The following is an 8,262-nucleotide window of genomic DNA, read 5'->3' on the forward strand; positions in this document are numbered from 1 at the left end:
AGCAATTAAATGTTACTGGGAGTTTCGAGAGGCTCCCCGGAGTTGAATCATTTATGTTAGGCAAATAAGAGGGGTTTCTCTAAGTGGAATGTGGGCAAGGTCATCGCCAGTGTTGGGCCAAGACGAACAGAGGCTCAGGGCGGATTTGGATGGTGAGTGGGCAGCAGGCGTGTGCTGTGAGCTAGGGCTGGAGGAGGCAGGTGGTAGGCTTAGGCAGTCCCTTAAGAGCAGGCAGATCCTCTCGTCTCCCAGTTCCCAGGATCTTTCTTTAGCCTCCCACACCGGACCTCCATCTAAGGCATGGTTGGGCAAGAATCTTCTCTCTATTATCTTTTATAAGTCTGTGAGCGCAAGGGCTCAACTAAAGGCATACTGGGGGACATGAGTGGGGAGGAGAGAAAGAAGTCCAGGGATGTGAAGTCCTGACGGTGAACCTGATGAAGGGCATTCATGCCAGGGGCACAACGTGCCAGGGACCATGTCAAGTCCCGACGGTGACACTGATGAAAAGCACACGTTCCCAGGGGCACAAAGCACCAGGGGTCTAGGGTCCACCTGATCTCACCCTGTTCTCTCCTCCCCCCACCCACCTCTCTGCCCACTAGCCTCCTTGTGGTCCAAAAGGTCGAGTCTGCTCCTGCTGCAGGGACTTTGCTTCTGCTGTTCCCTCGGCCTTGAGAGCTCTTTCTTCAGATCTCAGAGTCATCTTTTTTCCCCATCACTCAGAATTAGGCTCAAACAACGCTTCCTTGGAGAGGAAGTCCTTCTGGACTATCATCGCGCATCTTTTCTCCCTCCCCGTGAGTCTCTCTCGTATCACTTCGCTTTTTATAATTTATTTTATTTACTTTGTGTTTGGCTGCATTGGGTCTTAGTTGCAGTATGTGGGGTCTTCGATCTTCATTATGGCATGTGAGATCTTTAGTTGCGGCATGTGGGATCTAGTTCCCTGACCGGGGATCAAACCTGGGCCCCCTGCATTGTGAGCGCAGTCTTAGCCACTGGACCACTCATCTGAAATTCATCTTCGATCTCTTTCTGTTTCCTCCCTTGTCTTGTCAGTCTCCCCCTTGAAGCTGCACGAGAGCAGGTAGGTCCGTTTCTGTCGTGTGTATCTGTCCCCTCAGCTCCTAGAACAGTGACTGATTGAGCTGGGCGGGCCCAGAGGCCCATGCAGCAGAGCCGGGGGACAGGAGGGGGTCTGGGTGAATTCTGGGGGGTGGGAATTCTGGTCAGCTGTTTTCGCTCTTCTCCACGCCTTTGTGAGGATGAGCAGTGCTGAAGCGGCCAGGCTGGTCTGAGTGAGCAGCTCGTAATGGTGACCAATTGATAACAAGAGAGAGAAGAGCTAAATCAGGTTAAGACCCAGCTCTCCCGGGTGGGTGTCAGGCCATAAATGGCTTCCCAGCAACTCAAGGGCAACGGCACAGGTCCACCCGACTCCCAGCCCCGACTGCCTGCGGGGGCCCCTGTCCGAGCTCCGAGAGGCCAACCCAGCCCACAGGTGGTGGTTTCTCTGGGCCGTTGCTTTTCTTCTGCTCCCTCTCATTGCACACAGAAGAGCGCCCTTTCCTTCTGCATTTTATTTCTGAGCCCAAGGTCTGAGGTGGTCACGCTCATGCTGACATTTAAAGACCCAGCCTGGAAATCAATCAGTGTGGTCTGTCCTTCAGCGCCCCGGGGAACCTGTGTGGCTGAGCCAGGTCTCATCTGGCTCACGCCCCATTGATTTGTAATGGTATCTGTGGGCTGCAGAAATGACGTGTGGAACCTGCTTTGAGAAAAACAGGAGGCTGTGTAGTCAAGTGGTCAGGAGCCTCAGAAGCCAGAACCCCCTTAAATGAATGGCAGCTGGCTGTGTGACCCAGGCCACTTGCTTTACCTCTCTGAGTCTCAGTAAAAGGAGTAGACTGGAGTGTCTGCAATGAGCTCATGAACTTAAAACATGGGGAATGCCACCTGCTCATAGTGCTTTATAAATGCTAATTTTTATCTTTGGACTGAGGGTAGAAACCATACCCACCTCCCAGGGTTGTTATGAGGATAAAATGAAACAATTCACATATATTAGCCCTCCCACACTGTATTAGCCTCTCACACTGGATCTCGTTCTAAGGCATGATTGGGCATAAGGTGTAATACACGTATGATGAAATAATTCACTTGGCATGTTGTAAAAACTCAATAGATGTTAGTTTTGCCCTCACAACTTAAAGGAACACAGTCTGGTGAATATATAAACCAATATAAGGTCCTCTGAAACAATGACAATCATTAGAAGTAAAGAGGGCTTGATTTAGGAATTTACATCCTCAACTTTTTAGGAAGATGACTCTTGAACAGAGCAAGGTTGCCATGACGCTGACAGAGATCGAGGCAGGGGGAAGCCGCTTTGCCTCAAGGAGCTGGTCCAGGCTGCGGTGAGCTTGGAGGCCATCAGGGTTGGGGGTGGGTTGGGGGTCATGGGTCCCCATGTGACTATCCGAGCCTGATTAGTGAACCCTGGGAGGTAGAAATCCCGCCCCCACCTCCCCCCACACACAAGTAACTCTGGGCTCCCAGTTTCAGATACAATGTCCTTTTCATATCTACCCTGTGTCTGGGCCAGGACCTGATCATATGCCCGTTTGGATTAAGGGCAAAGGGGACAGAGGGCGGGGAGGGAGGATTAACAATTACCCAAGTCCTATAAACATGACCAGAGACAGCCCTCAGGACTGGAATGTGACTAGAGAAAAGCGCCTGGAGAAATGCTGCATCTGTAGGAGGGGGAGGGGAAGCAGCCATCACTGAGCTCGGGGCTCTGAGTTTTACATACGTTCTCTTTGGGTGAAAACCCCGTAGCTTGAGCGGAAGTGATGTGTCTGAGGTCACATGGCTAATGAACAGTGGAGCCTGGATTTGAACCTGGGTTGGTGGATTCCAGAGCCTGTTTTCCCCATTGACTGTGCAAATCATGGAGCAGAGACAAAACAAATCTGCCGAGGTTTACCCGACATTCTGCAAAGGGAGAGTGTGCTGTGTTAGGGAGATGCCAACATTCAGGTCACTAGAGAGCAGAGTTCCATTCTGGGTCAAGGTTAGTGTGCTCATGGCTTTGTGGACAATGCCTCCAGATCACCATCCCCTGACTTGGGTTTTGTGTTGATCGTCAAATTATAATTTACTTCCAAGTGCATGCGTGTGTGTGCAGTTACTAAATTGTATCTGACTCTTTTCGACCCCATGGACTATAGCCTGACAGGCTCCTCTGTCCAGTGAATTTTCCAGGCAAGAATATTGGAGTGGGTTGCTACTTCCTACTCGAGGCGGTCTTCCCCACCCAGGGATCGAACTCATGTCTCTTGTGTCTCTTGCATTGGCAGGTGGATTCTTTACCACTGAGCCACCTGGGAAGCCCTTAGTTCCCAGGACTCTTGCTAATAGGAAGAGGTGTCCTGGATGCAAACGTACTTGGTCCTCCTCCTGGTAAGCCCAGCTTCCACTCTGACAGCTTTTGGATTGTGTAGCAGTGTGGGGTAGAGGAAAGAGTAAGGATTTTAGAGTAAGACTGTCTCCTCCACTCATTAGTCTGTGAATTCCTCCCTAAGCTCCAGTTTCCATCCTTATCTGTAATATGGGGTTTAATAAGTTCTACTCTGAGGAGATATTGTAAGAAAGGCCTAACCCAGTACCTAGCACTCAGTACGGGCCCAATGAATGGTAGGTATTTTCGAAACACAGTAACATTCTGACTTATTAATCAGCTTTTTGTGAGTTGGTCTTTCAGTCACGGGGTAGCAAGAGAGAAAATGTGAGAATTCCATTCGATTCTAGAGATCTAGTCTCCAAGATGCTAACCCTTGGGAATGCCCTGGGAGAAGCCAACAGCCAGAGCGAAGCTTGACCCTGAGCCTAGCAGGCCACTGTGATAAGAATCCCTGGGATCCAGATCCCCAGAGGAGCAGGGGAGATGGTCTGAGGGAGGTTGGTGGTCTGAGCGTAGAGAAGTATCTGAGAAGAAAAACTGAAGGCCAAGGAGTTTATGAGTCCCCAGCTCTGAGAAGACCCCAGGAGGCCAACCATGCTGAAGGCATGGGTACTCAGGAATGGCTAGAAAACCACAGGCCAAACCATTCCCATCTCCATCAACCACCTGCACATCCACAGACCCTGGTGAGCTTGGTAAAAGCAGATTCCTGGTTCAGTGGTTAAGACTCTGCCATTCCAGTGGAGGGGACAGAATTCTGACATGCCATGCACAGCCCCCAAAGACATTTTTTTTTGTTTTAAAAAAACTTTTGTTTTCTAAATTGGAAAATTTAAATCATTTGCCTAAAATCTGAGTGAGTTCATGCTGCACACCTTGATTGGATCTTCTGGCATAAAGAGCATAGGATGGCTTCCCATCTTCCTGCCTACCTCTCACTTGCTCTGCACCCCCTAAGTCATTTGTAACTTATTGTTACTGACTCTGAATGGAAGTTTTCAGTTGCTCCATTCTTCCTCTTTTTGTTGAAGCGCTATCGATGGGGGAGGAATTACAACTTTAGCTGCTGTGATCTGTGTTGTCTGACTAGCTGGTGTGTTACTGGGTGCACTTCCCAGGGAATTAATCCCCTAAGTGTAGATGGTAAATGATGAAAACCTGGGACATAAAGAATGATTCAGGCAGCGTCCCACTGTCCCTGCGTACCATGCTCAATGCACCCAAGCTCCAGGGCCATTCATCCTCAGGGAAATAACCAGACTTTTGCCCTTTCTTTCCTTCCTTCCTCTTTGCTTCTTTCTCTTGCTTCCTCCATCCCTCCCTGTTTTCCTTGCTTCCTTCCTTCCTCTTTCTCTCTTTCAAACATTTATGGAATGGAGGACCTAATCTGTGCCAGGCACTTTCTAGATATCTTTATATGAGTTCTATTTTGTAAGACTCGTAATCTAGTGGCTTAGATTATTCAAAATTCCATTTCTCTTCCTCTTCTTTCCCCCCTCCTTTCGTCTCTGTCTCCTTTCCCTCTACACTTATTTCTAGCATACTCCATGTGTCAGGTACCCAGGGTTGACCCTAAGGATGTCACAGAGAATAAGATGGACATGTGCAAACTCTTTCCCATTGCTCTTTCATTGAATCTTATGACCCCTGGGCATTGTCTCAAACCTGTTGGATCTCTTCTCAAATGTTCTCTCTCACATAGTGAACAGATAGAGCAGATCAAAGGGCTGTGATTTGAAGATGAATTAAATTCAGGCCCTGGGTTCGTACTTCTTCCCATCTCGCCCCCAAAGTCCATACTTCAGAGGTGTGATTAACAGATCTGATCATGCCTTCCCCTGCTCCAAAGCCTCCTGTCATCCAGGGCCTTGCAGACATCACTGTGACATGAGAAATGGTAAAAACCCAAGTGGGGATCTCCGTGTGAGCTGAACCATGGGGAAAGGTTGGGGCTAACATTTTGAGAAGTGCTTTTCTGTGCATAAGGTGCAATTCATGGATGGAGTGTCACAGCCGGGCATCGGGTCATGGAGGCATTTCTGCAAACGAGGAGCAGGGCCTGGGCTTCAAGACTAAAATACGACCTCTCCTTAGATGTCCTCCAGGCACACAGACACCCAAGGCATTCGTGTATACGCCCTCATTCCCACCTTTTTCATCTTTGATTTAGGTAAGTTTGTGCATATATTATGCAAGCTAACATATGCTGAGAGGTAGCAGTGTTTATTTTAGGGGAAGCATGTATTTTAATAGCTTTGTAAATCACACCAGGATTGCATTTATAGCATCGTTAAGGATCTGAAGGGGTCACTTAAATATTTGTTAGACTTTGTTGCTGTAGTTTATGGGAGATAGTATTTGCTATCAAAAGTCTATTGCAATTCTGAGCAAGGCAGAGGGTGGTAAGCTTGATGCCACATCTTCACTGTCCTCAACCCTCTCCCATACCCCAAGTATCTATATTTCAAAGTGAAGGATTCTCAACAATGAATAGGGAGACTTCCTAGTGTCCCTGTGTTCCTACCAGTCTCCTCCTGTGGACCAAAGCGGTCACATTTGGAATCTAGAGACCCAGAGTCTGGGATCTTGGACAAATCAAACTTCCTGGACTCTTTTCCTCAGCTGTTAAAAAACCAACAACATCAAAAAAAAAAAAACAAACCCAACAACATAAAACAGAAACAATATTGTAACAAATTCAATAAAGACTTTAAAAAATGATCCACATAAAAAAAAAATCTTAAAAAAGAAATGAGTCACTAAGTCCAGCACATACTCCAAGGAGCAGGGAGTTGAGTTCCACTTCTGGAAGGGAAGAGTATCAAACAATGTATGGAATTTCAAATCCACCACAATTAGCTATTCCTAATTTCTACAGCAAGCTTGGGAACAACTGTATTGCCTGCCAAGGGAAATCTTTTTGACAAATGAACACACAAATGGGCAACATGAATCTCAGTAAAGTTCAGTTCAGTTCAGTTCAGTCACTCAGTTGTGTCCAACTCTTTGAGACCTCATGGACTACAACACCCCAGGCTTCCCTGTCCTTCACCCACTCCTGGAACTTGCTCAAACTCATGTGCATCAAGTCGGTGATGCCATCCAACCATCTCATCCTCTGTCATCCCCTTCTCCTTCTGCCTTCAATTTTTTCCAGCATCAGGGTCTTTTTCAATGAGTCGGTTCTTTGCATCAGGAGGCCAAAGTATTGGAGTTTCAGCTTCAGCATCAGTCCTTCAATGAATATTCAGGACTGATTTCCTTTAGGATGGACTGGTTGGATCCCCTTGCAGTCCAAGGGACTCTCAAGAGTCTTCTCCAACACCACAGTTCAAAAGCATCAATTCTTTGGCACTCAGCTTTCTTTATGTTCCAGTTCTCACATCCATACATGACCACTGGAAAAGCCATAGCTTTGACTAGACTGGCATTTGTTGGCAAGGTAATGTCTCTGCTTTTTAAGATGCTGCCTAGGTTAGTCATAGCTTTTCTTCCAAGTAAAGTTGCTGCCTTGTACAGGAGAGACATCCAGGGCCTGGAGAATTACATACCATGTGCACCCCAGCAGGTTGCCGCTGCTCCAGGAAATCCCACTTCTCCTGGTCTATTGTGGGGCCCATGAATCCAAGTTTAGAAGCTCTTCAAAGGTGAATGTCTAGTGCAGTCATGTTTGGGAACCTTTGGTGTAGGCAATTGTTTTACCTATTTACTTATTTCCACACACATACACCTCTTAATTCCGTTTTTCCTGCTCTTCCAGCTTCCTGGCTTTACACATACAACTTTCCTAGTTCCCTTTAGGCTGCATTTCTGGTTTGTTGTATTTTGCAACTTTGAAGCTTTGCCTGCTTTCTGGACACCAGCTCCAAAAAGTCCCCAGCTCCTGACTGAGCCAGTCTCTGGGAAGTTGAGGGGGATTCAGGCTGAACCAGTCTTCCTGTCCTTTTTCTCTGCATCCTTACCACTTGCAGTCTTTCCTACTGGATCTATTAGCCAAGTCTTTACTACCAGACCAAAAAGACGGTGGGAACAATTATTCAGATAATTCAGACACTCATTCAAGCAAATATGATGATTGTATTTCTCTTGAATGTTGTGGGTCATTGTTTTAATTCTCAGTTTCACTTTGTTTCTGGATCCCTGGCCTTTTTGTCCTGTAACTCTAGTTAAATTTGGTCCCAGTGGTAAATATTTATGATCTAATTGTTTCCTCCATTCATGTTGCACAGGGGGTATTTTCAGGGAAGAGGATCCATAGATAAATGAGAATTAACTTCAATCCTGGACAATATTAGAATTAAAGTGATCATGGCAGACCAACTCTCTCCATTTCACTTTCTGGAAGGGCCTCACTCTATTTTAGCCTTCTCCAACCCCCGACACACGCAGTAGAAAGAAGCAAATTACCATTTATTAAACTCTAATTATCTTTCCCATTTTTCAATACCATTCTCTGTGTATGTGAGCAGCACATAAGCCTGTACTCCACTGTCATTAAATTAGCAATACGTCTTGTTAGCATAGCATCCATATTTATAGACAGGGTTGAGTGATGCTGTTAGTGACATGGTACAAAGTTGAATGTCCTTTATAGAAGGTTGGGGACATGCCCTCATCCTGGAGCAATCCAGGCACACAGCAGATATAAGGGATTTGAGAGGCCTTAGCAAAGGCTTAGGCTGTTTTCAGACAGCTTCAAGCCTTCCGTGGGAATCTATAAAAGTTCAGGCAGAGACATCTCACTTTGGGAGTAAAGCCCATGCTTCTTTATTTGGGTATCACCAAGACTGGGA

Source organism: Bison bison, unplaced genomic scaffold, assembly GCF_000754665.1.
Source record: "Bison bison bison isolate TAMUID 2011002044 unplaced genomic scaffold, Bison_UMD1.0 scf7180017864472, whole genome shotgun sequence".
NCBI classification, from domain to species: Eukaryota; Metazoa; Chordata; class Mammalia; order Artiodactyla; family Bovidae; genus Bison; species Bison bison.